This window comes from Cydia fagiglandana, chromosome 8 (genome assembly GCF_963556715.1).
Source record: "Cydia fagiglandana chromosome 8, ilCydFagi1.1, whole genome shotgun sequence".
Taxonomy (NCBI): domain Eukaryota; kingdom Metazoa; phylum Arthropoda; class Insecta; order Lepidoptera; family Tortricidae; genus Cydia; species Cydia fagiglandana.
This window is the reverse complement of record NC_085939.1, coordinates 15480886-15498507: the sequence shown is the minus strand read 5'-3', so window position 1 is coordinate 15498507 and position 17622 is coordinate 15480886. Positions and strand designations below refer to the sequence as shown.

The 17622-nt window shown below is 35.2% G+C and overlaps 1 long non-coding RNA gene across 1 annotated transcript; it reads right to left on the bottom strand.

Annotated features, from left to right (window-relative positions):
* Window positions 1-3111: 3111 nt before the first annotated feature.
* LOC134667055 (uncharacterized) lies at window positions 3112-7528 on the bottom strand. Its single transcript, XR_010098589.1, has 6 exons — window positions 7135-7528; window positions 6601-6732; window positions 5958-6064; window positions 5654-5733; window positions 4856-4988; window positions 3112-3902 (listed from the first exon to the last, which is right to left on the bottom strand). It is a non-coding gene; the product is annotated as an uncharacterized LOC134667055 (long non-coding RNA).
* Between the last annotated feature and the right edge of the window lie 10094 nt (window positions 7529-17622).

The following is a 17622-nucleotide window of genomic DNA, read 5'->3' as shown; positions in this document are numbered from 1 at the left end:
GACTGGCCATATGCCTATTACATAGTATTAAGCTCATTTCTCAATATAAAACTTACATTTTCAGCAGTTAAAGGAAACTTTTCAGGTAGTTCCTAGGTACTCGAGTACTTTTCTCATGATTTTATTGAATATTCTAGGCAATGGAAGCTTAAATTACTTGGTTTCACGGACTAGTCTTTATCACATGTATCCACTATTAAATTAATTACTAAACAACTTCATAGAAAGACAAGATAACAGCAAGAATCTATTAGAGAAAATAAACAACATATTTTTTGTTGACGTAAGGATGACATTGACATCATTGACAGTTGTGTGCGAGGAGCCATCTAGGTAACATTTTAAACTGTAAAATTCAAAAAAACGTGAGGTAGATAAAAGATTACAATAATTAAATCCACGTCTACGCCTCGGCTAGTCTGTGGCCATGAGTAAGCCCATTCATAATAAAAAAAAAAAAAAAAATAAATAATTAATTTTTTTTTATATGTTTAAAAGAAAATAAACATTATTATGGAGGAAAATACGAAATACTTCAGTATGAACGTAATATTTGGAATCATAATGGGAAAAATCTTAACTCAAACATACTTTGGTTGTGCATGCGCGTACGTAAATACGATTTAAAACTACCCTCATCAGCATTTTATTATGGATCTTAACATGTAGGACATAAGGTTTAAGTAAGAAAATCATATATGGCACCGATTAAGGTCATCATGGTTAATCAAGAGTAAACCTTAAAGTATGAGACATAGGAACTACGTGCAAAAACATGTCGAGAGTCGGCGTTAAACGGTTTTAAGCTTTAAGTAAAGTATGTAAGACTTATATTTCGGTAAGGTAAGTGGGCATATTAAGGGACGGTGGTTTGTCTTCACTGAAGACAGGGTGAATGACCGAGAACAATGGGTTGTCTTCGCTGACGACATTTTTGTCCTTGCCAAGGTCATTTTTGTCGTCACTGACGACACTTTTGTCTTCGGTGAAGACAGGGTGAATGACCTTGGACAATGGGTTGTCTTCATTGACGACATTTTTGTCTTCACTGAAGACACTTTTGTCGTCACTGACGACAAGAATAATAGTATAAAAGGATTGAAGAGGGGCGATGTGATTTAGTCTTTGACTAGCGTCCGGACCGACAACTGACTTTGGTTTTTGCATAGTACGCGGAAATTATTGGTGAGTAGTGGGGAAGCTCTGTCCATTTTGTTCTGAGTGCTTAGCTTTATCGAGATTAAGACGCAAGTCCCAAATCTCATAGAGTAGAACTTGGAATTGTGTCTTTGTTTTGGCATGGCGGAAATATGTGTTTCTGTTATGTTTGAACTTAGATATCATTGGATAGAGTGTGTCCACTTTGCTAATAGTTTTCTATAGGAGTTTTCAATAGAAATGTAGTTGTTTGGAAAGTGTTTATTTGACTTATATCTGAGAACTCCTAATTTTTATTATTTCATATGATTCAAAACCAAATCAGTGCCTAGACATACAGTTTAGTCTAGCCTTTCATCTGCTATCCTAACGGTGACAAACAGCGGATGGAAGGAGGTCTATTTTGTTCCAAGATGAGGGTTGTCTTGGGGTCTGCTTTTTATCAACATAGCAGACTTAAAACGTCTCCCTCCCTAGCTTTTCGATGTCCAGCTGTAGATGAATAGCAAGGGCGTCACGTGTGCGCCATCCGGGGTAACCTGGGCTTGCTTGAAATCTACAGTATTCGAAGGCTTTGTATTTTAAATATATTTATTTATACCAATTATATACACAATAGGGACCTGTCCTACCCGAGTAGCCACCCGGTCTTTGTACCAAATGCCTCGGGGGGGGGCAATAATACGAGTTGTTAGGTTGCAATCTCGGAGTCACTCGCCGAATGCTTAGCTTATATCTAATAGAGACACACTTGCGTATATTCCAAAGTACCAGGGTCAATGGTAAGTACGAACTGTGCTTTGGTTATACTACAGTAGGGACTGAGGAAAGGATTAATAGGGTAGAATCGCACACTATTACTAGGGAATTAGGGTTTCTTTAGAGATTTAGGGTCTAAGATTGAAACGGCTGATATTTCTCCATTTATAACTTTCGAATATGTTTTCTTCATGAACTTATAATTTAACTGAGTAAAAGGGTATTCTCTATTTTTCTATTAAAATTCTGGTCGTCTGGAGTAGAGATGAAGTACTGAGTAACATAATCAGGTTTCCAAGGTGTTTATAAAACAAATTCTAAAATATCAAATTGAGTTGCTAGGAAATGCAGTCTATTCTGAGATGGAATATCAAAGAATAGCTGTTTTAGGGAACCTTTGGTAGGCAAGAGTAAACCAGAGGATACTTTGAGTGGAATAATACTCATATTGATATTCATAATTCGTTTTCAGTTTTCATAGTAAATTTAGTACTTTGTTTATACTACTAAGAGACCAGAAATACAGCTTATATTTAGTTTGGGGAATGGAAATGGGATTAATATCCCTTAGCTTTTGAATGTAAAAAAGATTAATATTGATGACTGATGAATATTTGGCACTTCTCTTCATAGTCATCTAGATATGCATAAGTTCCGAAGTGTTGGTAAAAGCCCGTCTGGCTAACAAGTTAGGGTAGGTGTTCCGTCTAACCTTGTTGACTGGACTAAGAGCCTTCTTTCCTGCATCGGGCATATGAGTGGCATTTTCGCAAGAAGCTGGTAGTTAATTTATAATCTTGAAAAGTTAGGGTGTAATTGGGCTTATCCCAGGAATGCTACTTATATGTTATCCCGAAGGCTTAATAGGCGTGGCAGGTTTTTACCAACTAAATTTTTAAACTCATTTTATCAAGAATATATAACTTTCCTAATATTTTATATACTGCATACCATACCATTCTAATATTTTTAGCAATACCATTTATATTTTACCTTAGAACACGTTGAATATGCTGCGACAATAACTTAATAAAATATTCCTGAAAATGTTCTTTAATAACATAATAAATAATACTCTCAGTAATAAAATCTTTATTTCATGAACTAGGTAATAATAAAATAAAACAGAGTTCAAAATAAGCATTACTCATTAAAGGATCTAGGTTTCCGCGGTCCACTTCGAGGGGTCCTAACTGTTAACTAGACGATTACGAGGCCAAATATTACGAGTAGTTTATTAAGGGGATATTTATTTATATATTTAGAAATAATGAGGGGGAGGGTACATTTTGGTGCCGTGACCAGGATGTAGTTTACCTGGATTACTACGGTTTTTCTAGAAATATCTATGTATAAGTAGCCTTTATGGCTTTTGTTGGCGTGAAAACGGAGTGAGTATGCTTATTTTTGGGTAGTTCTTTGGTGTCTTAAATAATAGTCGTGATACATTAATTTTATTATTCAAGTTATTATTTACACGTAGGAAGGTTTTAAATAAAAATCATGAAACATTAAATTTATCATTCCATAGTTATTATGTACAGATAGAAAATAAAACTCGAGTAGCTTATAAAATATAATGGTATAATATTTTATTATTATTCTATTGTAGTAAGGGTTACTCTCCGCAGTCGAAAACAACGTAGTTAGCTTATTTATTACAACACTATGTAAAATGACTGATAAACTTGTGCGAAGCTACTGTAACCTCACCAGGGGTATGCATTTATGCAGCCAACAGGCACTAATCTTCTCCAAAAATTCTAAATCGATCGGTAATTTGTATCTCGGACGCCATGATTATACGTCGACACATCGTTGGCGCGTTCTATCTCGGAGGTGGCGTCATCTCTTGACGAAGTTTAGGTACAACTACATTATTATTTTCACTCGTTCTCGGCGGTGTTAGGGATTCCTTTTCATATTTCTCAGCTAAAGATGTGTGTTATCACAACTATAAATCCATCTTCTTGTGTCATTGATATCTGAAAAATAAAGTAACAAAGTTAAAGTAGGTACATGTATACCAACAGTAGCGTTTATTACGGATATTTTCACCGAAAACGATCATTTGATTCTCTTTCACCTTAGATTCGTTGATAAACTAGTTTCGTCGCAGGTACCAATAACAATAATGAGATAAATAAATAAATAAATAAATATATTCGGGGCAGTCCTTCACATTCAGGGAAAGGTTGTGCTGTTTTAGATACCACGCGGCGTAGTACATACTTGTAGGAATAAACACATACTTATAAAATAAACAAATAATGTCCATGACCCGTGATAGACGCGTCTGGCCCGTCTGGCAGCATTTGCAGGCAGGGTTTCTATAGATTGTGTTAGCACGCCGTTGCAAATAGACTTAAGATAATATTATCTAAAATAAGTATCTAGTTGTGTAAGAAGTCATGCTTTAGTCGAAAGTTATGGGGGCGTGTAACAGTTCATTTACACGGGAGAATACCAAGGTACAGGGGGCGTAGTTATTCTGCGACTTTCTTATTTCCCACTTTAAAAGTCGGCAAAGTTGTGCAAACTAGTAGAAATTTAGTGGAACATACACATGTTAGAAAATGTATCTACATACTTTTCGATACGGAACCCTAAAAGTCACAATATTTACCTAGATAAGAGCTAAAGTATGTGTAATGACTATTTATTGTTTTATCATTATAGTTTAAAGCCTCAGCGAGCTACTATGTGTGGCCTCCTCACTCATTTTTGAAGCTACACAATAAATTTCATTAAAATTGATAAGGATATGTTGTGTGCTAAGCACCTGGGTTAGCAGTGGGCATACATAAGCATATTTGTACTATACAAAGGTATATCATCATCATCATCGTTGCCTAGGATTACAGGACTGTTTTACTGACGTTACTTCTAAACCGTGTTTGATTGTGATCAAATAATAGTATACAGTTGGTTAAACTACCTAACGTGAAGAAAAATGGGGGGTTCAATTTTTTTTGTAGCGCTGCGTGTAGACAGCAGCCATTTTTGCAGCAAAATTCTTGAGATGAAGCCAGCAAACAGGAGTCTTCATGTATCAGCATTGTCTTGGTAGGCTGAAATAAGTTAGACAAATACATTAGAAAATTCAGGTAAAACAAAGTAGCATAAGTAGCTTTAGATTTTGTTCTCTTTAGAGTCAGTTTTAGCTGGGCAATACGTCAACATTTTTCTTAAGACATCCATTCGCGGGGGCGCGATATTATTTTTAGTGCATGTGTAGTGTATTGAAATATGTGAGTACTTCAACAAAACCAGTCTGCGGTTGTCAGGTACATAATCATAATCATCTATTCGTCGCAATCTATAGTATTATTACAGGTGCTTTAAGTTTAAATAAGTACAGCATTACATGTGCTCTCCAGAATTTCAACAATATTATCGTCAATATAATAAGATAGTAAAAAAAAATAGGTATAAATACATCCATGGAAGGAGGATTAAAAAAGGAAAAGTAGACAGTATTTCATATTTTTCAAATTCCAAAAAAGTTTAAGAATCTTTGTCTTGCGGAACATTCTTCCATAGTTAGGTCACAAATAAGCTAGATTAAGTTTGCTTAGTCAATAGAATTAGAATAGGGTACGTAGGCTAAGCATAGGTTTCAACTCGACACTCTTTCATCAGGAACTCTCCGCTCAAGCATTTGAAATAGTAGTGTCCAACATAAATCATGAGTTGGTTAGTTTATAATGAGTTATGTATTTATATAATAAGATACCTGTCATAAATGGAAGCAGTCAGTAGATGTACAGTGAAGGCACCTTGACACTCCGGGACAAAGTCAGCCTCCGGGAAACACTGAAACAGGAATTATAGAAAAGTTAGCTAATGTAGGGTATATTTAAGGAAATCTACTTATAAGTCTCATTAACAGTGTTTATTATTTACTACAGGTAGGGTCTTCACAGTTAAGAAAACAGAAAAAATAAAAATTTTAAGTTTTTTTTGTAGAACAAATGGAAAAATTTCAACTTATTTAGTTTCTAAGTAGGATTAAGTCTGGAAATTGCTTTTATACTTACTAGGGTAGTGTCGAAGCACTCGGAGGGTCCTTTGTGGGCAACAATGGGAATTTGCTCCGCTCAGCTTGTCACCGGGTAGCAGACAGCCATCAAGTTGGTTTTGTTTGCTGAAAAATTGAACATACATAGTAAGTAATGTAACTCACAGTTTAGGGGTCCAAGCACATGTACAATACAATACTCTTTATTGTACATCTCACATGATCGTCGTACATGTACTGGACCGGGTTCACAGGTTCTGCTTTTTCATAGCTACCACACTTTGTAGACAAATGTCAAAACCTGCCCTCATTATTTATACATAACAGTAAGGTTTATTGGAACAATAGGAATAATTATGGCAGGTCCAGATTTATGTTCACATATTTTTGTTTAAGTTACCAACATCTACGGGGTCATTTTCAAGAGAAAAATACATATTTAGCATCAATTGCCATTAACATGCAAAGGAACCGCTTTATTTTAGCTGACGTTATTATATAGTTATGATTTTTATAATATATTGTATTTCCAAGTTCGAGAAACTCTTATTTCAGGAAAATTATTAGCCGAACCATCTCTTAGAACGACAACATTTAAAATTCAAAGTACAGTAAGGGCAAGCCTAAGGGTATTTATATGGTAACAGGGTAGTTATACTTACTGCTAAGGGTCAGGAAACATTTTTCATAATCAGCAAATGGAGTTTCCCACACCATAATTTCAACTTATTTCTCTTCGATAACAGTTGTATATTTCAGGCACAGGGAATCTCTTAAATGTAGTTGTCAGCTTACTGAAACATCAAACATAGCTTTTAAATCTTATTGTAATACAAATAGTGTAGTGGAAGATTAATATTATGTTGGTTAGTTAGAGTAAAACGAAAATAAACACATCTTTTTTTTTATACAGTTTTTACTTTGATCTCTTTCAGTTTTCTAAAAGAAATGCGTTTATGTTGCTGAACAAACGCTAAAAAATAAGGAAATACAATTACATTTAAATTACAATTACAACTAGGCGTCTACGTTAAAGAAATTTAATTGCCATAGATATAGTCAGTAAGAGAAACAAATTTAATGATAGGTAGGTCAAATTGCGAACAATTATTTCCTGATTGGTGATATTCAAGAGTATTTAACAGGGTCTTGATAGCAGTAACTTGTCTAAAGAAGAAGCAAGAACATAAACTTACCTTGTTTGTAGAAACGATTCCCAACTTTGGATTTATTTCACTGACACTGTCACACACGCATTGTCGATACTTAGGCACGTAAAATAAATAAGTAAATAAGTACGCTGGACCAGAAGTACGGACACTAGGTTTCCTGACCATTTAGTTTTATGAAATAAGTAGGAGCAAATTCATGTGATGGTCTGAATTCCATTTTCAGATTGACAGTTGGTAAAATTGCCATAGACAAAATTTCAGATCGCCAAATGTAGAAGTTGTAGAACATTCAGTATAGAATAGCTTATGGTTTGGAGCAATCAATAGATCGATTATTTAGTTTTTCACATTGTAAAAATGCGTTTTATCATTCAAATCATTCTTAATAAAAATAAAAACTTAAATGATAACATATAAGCGTTTTCATTTCAATTTTGTATTATTCACATAAATTATTGGACACTTGCTGAGTTCACTAAAATTCATTCATAGGTAAACAAATGAACCCGACCAAATTGCGTAGGTTGTGTTTCGAGTATTGCAGGGGCCTTTAGAACGTGATTTTGAATTTCATCGCATTGTGTAGGCACGCGGAGGCCCGTTTGTAAAAACGAATTTATTTACACGATCGTAATTGTGGCGCTACTGTCACTAGGTGGCAGAACGGGATAGTCTTATGTACTTTTCAGTAGGAGTAACAACGAAAACGCTATTATTGTTTGTCCTTGTCACAATCTTGTGCAGTTGCGTATGTTTTGTCTCTCACAGACGCACGCGTATAGTACATCTATAGGATACTACCATCTATGGAGGAAGATCATAGATATCGGAAAGATAATAGATAACGATCGTAATGGTGTTGCTACTTACAAAAACAATTATTGAAAAGTTATTGTTAAATTTACTCGTATAACATTAGACATTAGAAATAAATAAAAGGATAAGTTCTAAAAATCCATAAAATAAAATACAATTCATCGCTATGTGCGGGGTTAAGTTATTTGTAATGGGAAACAGTTTTTCACGCATACATTTTCAAGTTTGCCGCCTTTGCTACTGACGATCGCGGTTTGCCAAGTATAGTTTAAGAAAATACGTCCTTGTAAATTTTGACAGTTCTCGGAACTTGTGAACATGGAGTAGATGTTTTGTTTTTTAGTAATCGTTAAATAAGACTGTAGATTGGTTTTAATAATGGAATTCTTTATGTGAGACAAATAAGAATCATAGTGAGGTTTAGTGAAGTGCATATTAACAAGCTAGGACCATGTTTTCTAGTCAAATCGTGTTAAAATAAAATATGTCGAAAAACAACTTTGTTTTGGACGAAATTGTGGTATGAGGCAATGATAAAATGAAATGGACAGTGTTTGGGACGAAAATAAATGTAGATATTATCCCGGAAAAGGTTCATACATGAGTGCGAACGCGTATTCGAGTAAAAATTGGGTTATTTTACGTGCATTTTGCAGTCGCAAGTAACGAGTACATTTTGTAAACAAAACAGAAAATCATGTGTTTTCCTGTAGTAAATCTATATTAAAATAGTGAAATAGTGTAGTGAGTGAAGTCTGTCAAATGTAAAAGTGGTGGAAATAGTTCTAATTATCAAGGAATGTGCATTTAACATGTAAGTACAACATTTTCTCAAGCCTGGAACATTTTTAGGTTATCTCATTATAATGAAATATGTTATCACTTGTTCACAGTATATAGGATTAAAATATAATCTTTCTAACGTTCCAAAATTTTAATATAATGCTCTTTTGATTTTTCTATCTACATTATTCTCGATTAATAGCGTTTATCAAAGAATTTCGTGAAGTTTGGTTGTATATACATGTGTAGATATTTGCGTACCGTTTTAGCTTTCTATCTTATAATGGAAAAAAATTATTCATTATACTTACGAGATGATACATTCAAATAATAAAATATTTTCAAAATGTAATTGCTAAATTTGTTTAGCCAGTTAACACTCTGATAGACTAGTGGTCTCGACTGTGGGCTAAAGTACGAGAATTAGATGTTAGAGGTCCTGGGTTCGAATCCCGCATTGTGAAAACGTTTTAAAATTTCATTATTTTTTGTGAATTGGTTTTAATAAATTAGACAATTTTGCAATTTTATTTGGATCATTTTATGGCTTCATTTTATTTAAATTATTTTTATTTGGTGGTCTTATCTTTCTTACTATCTTTTCTAAGTTGTTTTGGATATTATGTAGCTTAGTAGTAGAAACTGAAGATGGAGTTATGAATAAAAGATTTACGGTCAGAGATTAAGAACACCTACTTAGTTCCTAAGAAATATAAATTGTCTAATATAATTAAGTTTCGGGTTTTATGCTAAGTATGATCAAATTAAGTGAGTTAAAGTGCGTTTGAATACAGAGTACAGTGAAATTTCGGGATAATTGGCTACTTTAGTCACATCGCTCGCTGGCAATCGGATATTCGTGACAAGATGATTGTACTACCAATTTGTAGAAGATAAGAAGAGGAAGTCTTTAGCTGCGAGTGAGATCGCGAGTAACAACAATCATTGCTAACTTTTACAACCTTTATAAGAACTGCCGACAGGAATTTCAAGACGCAAGAGTTATTTCAAGATACAATATTCCGGATAGAAGAAAGAAGAGGAAGTTATGAACGATCAATACACAATTAATGTAATTTTAAAACTTAATCATCATCATATCAGTTCCTTTTGACGCTTTCTGTGGAACATATGCCTCTCTTTGAGTATGCCAATTTTAAAACTGTTTAATATATTTTAATATGAGGTACATAGTTAAGATCAAATAAAATTAAACCCAATGTTTCGTAAAGGGAAATTATTCTTGTATATTTTGTAGGTATTTTTAATTGGCGTAATGTAATAATGTGGCATGTCAATAATCTTTAGGTTACTTAATGACGTTTTTCAGTTTGTTTTGCTGTAGGTTGCTGGTACTACATCAGGCGACGAGGTCGGTCGGTGCATACGTGATAGCGTACTATCAACGCCAAGCTGGGGGTAGCTGGACTGAGTTAAAGAGGATCTCGGGAGCGGTTCTGGCGATATTTGGTCAAAATAAATAGCAAACAAAATTCCTGAAGTAATGTTGACAGTTTTTTTTAATCGCTTGAGGCTCAAAATAATTAACGGGTAGGCTCAAGATAAGTGCCAATAGTTTTTTTATTATCATATAGGGATAAAATTAAAAGGTTAATATTGAATCACAACAGGATAGGGGTTGTTTTTTTTTAGTTTAAATGTAATAACATGCAGACTTAAAATTATTTTTATATTATTTGGATTACTTATCAGAGCATTGGCTGTCTGTATGAATCGTGTGATAGCGTAGTTGAGGAGGAATAAAAGTTTGTGTGCATTAAGAAATTAAAGTGTATGAATCGTGTGATAGCGTAGTTGAGGAGGAATAAAAGTTTGTGTGCATTAAGAAATTAAAGTTATGAGGCTTTACGCAAGAGATGTATGAATGCTAAAATGTTTAGTGGACGAATGTACTGGCTTTGGAAAACTGGATTGATGCAGATAGACAAAGGCTAAAGGGTAATCCAGACTAGATTTGTCGGATTTTGCTGGGAAACAAAAGGGGGGCGGGGAATACACAAATAGCCAGAAAATTTTTATCAGTAGGTTAGAATCCATTGGATTAAGGCCCGTTCCAAATGGGTATTATTTTGTGGCTATATACTCTACAAGGTAATAAACCCCTTACGAATTCTACACACCTTGTCTTGGATGAGATATATTCGACATTCGACATATTATCATGGGCCGTGAGCGTCTAGAAGGACGAGGCCCTACTCAAGATTTAATTAAATATATATATTTTTTGTTTTCATTACTATACGTAATTATCATTTTTCTATTACTTGATCAAATGCTTCTTAGGTTTAGGTCAAAATAATTTTGGTGTGCCATATTGAGGTACTTAATTGTGTCAATTTTAAGTTTGTTTAATTAGAAAAAAAAACACACCCAAACAAACTTAAAGGTCGGTATATTTTATTCAAGTATGAGACACGCACCAAGAAAACGTGGCTGAGGGTGATAGGGCAATGAAATTTGGTTTGAATTCTGGCAATGGAGCTTGAAAGCTTCGTACTTATAGAAATTAAAGGTCTCTTCGTTTCGCTTGGGAGGTTTTTGCTGCCTCATCTTATGCTCTTCTACGGAAGTGTGCGGCGCAAAGGGTAGAGACAAGAGTAATACTCGATGCACCGGGTTAAGCTGGCAAGGACGAGTTAACTATTAGCTTATTAGATTCACAACCTAATATCCTTGATGAAGCGAGGTGGCTGGGGAAAAAGCGGTCATGGTTCATTGACAGAGTTCTAATGGCCTAATTTCAAAGCTGAGTCGCTAACAGTCATTTAGTATTGGAAAACACACCACACGTTTAAAAAGGGAGGGAAATTATCCGACTTATCTAGGGTAAATTGAAGTTTTTTATAAATTCCTGAAGTAATTCATAAAACACTTAAATTGGGGGCGGATGTGACTGGCCATATGCCTATTACATAGTATTAAGCTCATTTCTCAATATAAAACTTACATTTTCAGCAGTTAAAGGAAACTTTTCAGGTAGTTCCTAGGTACTCGAGTACTTTTCTCATGATTTTATTGAATATTCTAGGCAATGGAAGCTTAAATTACTTGGTTTCACGGACTAGTCTTTATCACATGTATCCACTATTAAATTAATTACTAAACAACTTCATAGAAAGACAAGATAACAGCAAGAATCTATTAGAGAAAATAAACAACATATTTTTTGTTGACGTAAGGATGACATTGACATCATTGACAGTTGTGTGCGAGGAGCCATCTAGGTAACATTTTAAACTGTAAAATTCAAAAAAACGTGAGGTAGATAAAAGATTACAATAATTAAATAATTAATTTTTTTTTATATGTTTAAAAGAAAATAAACATTATTATGGAGGAAAATACGAAATACTTCAGTATGAACGTAATATTTGGAATCATAATGGGAAAAATCTTAACTCAAACATACTTTGGTTGTGCATGCGCGTACGTAAATACGATTTAAAACTACCCTCATCAGCATTTTATTATGGATCTTAACATGTAGGACATAAGGTTTAAGTAAGAAAATCATATATGGCACCGATTAAGGTCATCATGGTTAATCAAGAGTAAACCTTAAAGTATGAGACATAGGAACTACGTGCAAAAACATGTCGAGAGTCGGCGTTAAACGGTTTTAAGCTTTAAGTAAAGTATGTAAGACTTATATTTCGGTAAGGTAAGTGGGCATATTAAGGGACGGTGGTTTGTCTTCACTGAAGACAGGGTGAATGACCGAGAACAATGGGTTGTCTTCGCTGACGACATTTTTGTCCTTGCCAAGGTCATTTTTGTCGTCACTGACGACACTTTTGTCTTCGGTGAAGACAGGGTGAATGACCTTGGACAATGGGTTGTCTTCATTGACGACATTTTTGTCTTCACTGAAGACACTTTTGTCGTCACTGACGACAAGAATAATAGTATAAAAGGATTGAAGAGGGGCGATGTGATTTAGTCTTTGACTAGCGTCCGGACCGACAACTGACTTTGGTTTTTGCATAGTACGCGGAAATTATTGGTGAGTAGTGGGGAAGCTCTGTCCATTTTGTTCTGAGTGCTTAGCTTTATCGAGATTAAGACGCAAGTCCCAAATCTCATAGAGTAGAACTTGGAATTGTGTCTTTGTTTTGGCATGGCGGAAATATGTGTTTCTGTTATGTTTGAACTTAGATATCATTGGATAGAGTGTGTCCACTTTGCTAATAGTTTTCTATAGGAGTTTTCAATAGAAATGTAGTTGTTTGGAAAGTGTTTATTTGACTTATATCTGAGAACTCCTAATTTTTATTATTTCATATGATTCAAAACCAAATCAGTGCCTAGACATACAGTTTAGTCTAGCCTTTCATCTGCTATCCTAACGGTGACAAACAGCGGATGGAAGGAGGTCTATTTTGTTCCAAGATGAGGGTTGTCTTGGGGTCTGCTTTTTATCAACATAGCAGACTTAAAACGTCTCCCTCCCTAGCTTTTCGATGTCCAGCTGTAGATGAATAGCAAGGGCGTCACGTGTGCGCCATCCGGGGTAACCTGGGCTTGCTTGAAATCTACAGTATTCGAAGGCTTTGTATTTTAAATATATTTATTTATACCAATTATATACACAATAGGGACCTGTCCTACCCGAGTAGCCACCCGGTCTTTGTACCAAATGCCTCGGGGGGGGGCAATAATACGAGTTGTTAGGTTGCAATCTCGGAGTCACTCGCCGAATGCTTAGCTTATATCTAATAGAGACACACTTGCGTATATTCCAAAGTACCAGGGTCAATGGTAAGTACGAACTGTGCTTTGGTTATACTACAGTAGGGACTGAGGAAAGGATTAATAGGGTAGAATCGCACACTATTACTAGGGAATTAGGGTTTCTTTAGAGATTTAGGGTCTAAGATTGAAACGGCTGATATTTCTCCATTTATAACTTTCGAATATGTTTTCTTCATGAACTTATAATTTAACTGAGTAAAAGGGTATTCTCTATTTTTCTATTAAAATTCTGGTCGTCTGGAGTAGAGATGAAGTACTGAGTAACATAATCAGGTTTCCAAGGTGTTTATAAAACAAATTCTAAAATATCAAATTGAGTTGCTAGGAAATGCAGTCTATTCTGAGATGGAATATCAAAGAATAGCTGTTTTAGGGAACCTTTGGTAGGCAAGAGTAAACCAGAGGATACTTTGAGTGGAATAATACTCATATTGATATTCATAATTCGTTTTCAGTTTTCATAGTAAATTTAGTACTTTGTTTATACTACTAAGAGACCAGAAATACAGCTTATATTTAGTTTGGGGAATGGAAATGGGATTAATATCCCTTAGCTTTTGAATGTAAAAAAGATTAATATTGATGACTGATGAATATTTGGCACTTCTCTTCATAGTCATCTAGATATGCATAAGTTCCGAAGTGTTGGTAAAAGCCCGTCTGGCTAACAAGTTAGGGTAGGTGTTCCGTCTAACCTTGTTGACTGGACTAAGAGCCTTCTTTCCTGCATCGGGCATATGAGTGGCATTTTCGCAAGAAGCTGGTAGTTAATTTATAATCTTGAAAAGTTAGGGTGTAATTGGGCTTATCCCAGGAATGCTACTTATATGTTATCCCGAAGGCTTAATAGGCGTGGCAGGTTTTTACCAACTAAATTTTTAAACTCATTTTATCAAGAATATATAACTTTCCTAATATTTTATATACTGCATACCATACCATTCTAATATTTTTAGCAATACCATTTATATTTTACCTTAGAACACGTTGAATATGCTGCGACAATAACTTAATAAAATATTCCTGAAAATGTTCTTTAATAACATAATAAATAATACTCTCAGTAATAAAATCTTTATTTCATGAACTAGGTAATAATAAAATAAAACAGAGTTCAAAATAAGCATTACTCATTAAAGGATCTAGGTTTCCGCGGTCCACTTCGAGGGGTCCTAACTGTTAACTAGACGATTACGAGGCCAAATATTACGAGTAGTTTATTAAGGGGATATTTATTTATATATATATATAAGGGGGAGGGTACAACACCCGGTATAATAACATTTTGCAAATTTTTTAACGGTGATATGCGGTTTGGTGAAGCCCACCTTTAGTGTAGAATCTCATATTAAATTCAAACATCGCTCAACGTGCGAGTACAAACAATTCTTTCATCACGATCCAGCCGGGTGGAAACTGGGCGCTTCCATCGCTTTGCTAATTAATGCGCGATTCAAAACTCGGCTCGTCTCTCACATGCCTTGGCCCGTTTACACGTGGCTGCGAAGACACTCCACTGAACTTCAGCTCAAAAATTTTCGACATCTAACCACTACAGACATTATCATAAGTTTAGAGCCATCTATCTATAAAGTAGTGAGGTACCTGAAGGTAATATGACCTTCCTAACTTCAAATCGCTTTTAATCGATATGCATTACATATCTTCTTCTTATGGTGCCATATCCTATCGGATGTCGGCGATCATTGGTACCGGTCCAATCCCTAATATTTTGACTCCATGATGTTCTAGGTCTTCCTATACCTCTTTTACCTTCCATTATATGTCTCAGTATGTTGTATTACATAGATTTGATTTAAACTCAGAAAAAGTACGTAGTTTTAAACAAAATACATTTTTGAACAATTACCAAGACATTTTGTGAAAACTTCTATTGAAAAAAATTCCAGTTAAAGCTAGTTTTCTTCAAGGCGTAACTAGTGAAAACGCGATTCATAGATGCGTTACGGAAAACTAATTTTAAATTGGGAAAACACGTTTTCACTTAATACGGGTTATTACAGCAAAAAAAAGGACGCTTAACAAGAGGAATTTCGTAAATTGACCCGCATGTATCCCACGTATAACTTTCTATACCCTTTCTTTAGCATGTATAACTTTAAACAAGAACGAATCGCTGGTGGCCTAGCGGTAAGAACGTGCGACTTTCAATCCGGAGGGCGCAGGTTCAAACCCCGGCTCGTACCAATGAGTTTTTGGGAACTTATGTACGAACTATCATTTGATATTTACCAGTCGCTTTTCGGTGAAGAAAAACATCGTGAGGAAACCGGACTAATCCCAATAAGGCCTAGTTTCCCCTCTGGATCATAATTCATAAGGTCAGATGGTAGTAGCTTTCGTAAAAACTGGTGCCTACGTCAATTCTTGGGTTGTCAAGCGGTCCCCACGGGCTCCCATGAGCCGTGGCAAAATGCCGGGATAACGCGAGGGAGAAGAAGTAGACAGAACATTAAACACGTTCCTTTAGCTCATTTTTCCTGCACATTTTCAAAACACGCTCACGATTTCCCATGCGGTATGTAGGTAGATACATATACATCTTAGCCCTAGTCTATCATTCAAGATTTATCAACCAATCTCGCTTTAATCAAGAAAATTAATTCCAAATTAAGGGCCTTCGCGAACAATAAACAGCCGGGTAATTAGACGACGGAATGCCGATAAATTCGCGCTCCGCCCGCGTCTCAACTTTTGCTGAAATAGATTTTTGCATTTTTTTCAGCTATTTTGGTGTTTAGGTCGCTAAAGTAAAATAATGATTTTACATACCAGCTAGTAAGGAATATTTTAACTAGTCAAAAACGAATGAAAAAGTCGCATGTATCGACAAGAATGGCAAAGTAATCTATTGCCTACTTATTTTGAGTAGTTTCCATATCTTGGCTGGTAAAATTTTTGGTACCAATGAAATGTAAAGAGTACCTACACTGACTGAGCGGATGTCATGGGACACACGCAGAATTGTGAATATCAAATGCTTTTGAACAGTAGCAACTTACCTTTAACTCAGCAAATCTTGCCTGAAACAAACAATAAATATGTTTATTACCCAGTGACATTAAAATAACAGTAATTTAGGCATCTTCTAGCGCCAAAAATTAAAAGCGTCAATAGTTACTTATATACCTACAGAAACTCATATCTATCTGAATTATTTTTGTATCAAATCAAGCAGTCATGTCTGCGACCGATGCTATTAACAAGACAGTAGGTACCAAAATTTATGCACTTTTGGCTTGATATCTACCTATCCCAATAAATCCACTAACCCGCCTCAAAACCAAAAAACTTAAACTGAATCCAAGAAACCCCATTCATTTCATTCATTCGTCATTCCTCCATTCAGTTCCTTATTTAAAAAGAAATTTCTAGACGCACGCTTTGAACATGAGCTCATTATTGACTCATTTCTTTGGCTTGAATACGGCGCTCACTAATGAATGTGAATGTGAGGTGCAAAGGAATTTTTCATTTGGAGTTTCATTGAGGGGGCATTGAGTTTGACGCGTAAGGCTACAAGATTAAATGGCCAAGAATTATCGTAGTCATCATCATCATCATCAGGCTATATTAGTCCACTGCTGGACATAGACAGGGCGCGTTGGCGCTCTTTAGGGGAGGAATTGTAGTTACTTGATGCCAATTATGATATTTTCTACAGCGTGTATTTTCTATACTACTGCATATTCTAAGTGTAGCTAGTTTAAGCCCTTTTACAGGTTTCAAAAAATACGAAATTTATTTTTCTTTATAGAATAATAGTTTGCGTTTGCGGTTATATCAACAATACACAGTGTATACAGCTAAAGAAAGATTATAATGCATAATAAAATTCATTTTATATATTTTATAACTATTTTAGCTGCCACTTCTACTGACCTCCACCGACGAAAACGTGCCAGGCGCCCGGGTCAAAATAAACATAGCACAATTAATTGAAGTGTTTCATTGCTCTTTAAATTGTACAGTAGCTTCTTTACAGCGCTAGCTTTCTGTCTACCACAGATATTACCTATCCGAGTTTTTTTTCTTCCTGCCCTTTCCACGTTATGTCATTGTGGGGTCGGCACAAAATGTTTTTCTCATCCATTCTCCTCTATCGTTCGTCACCTCAGC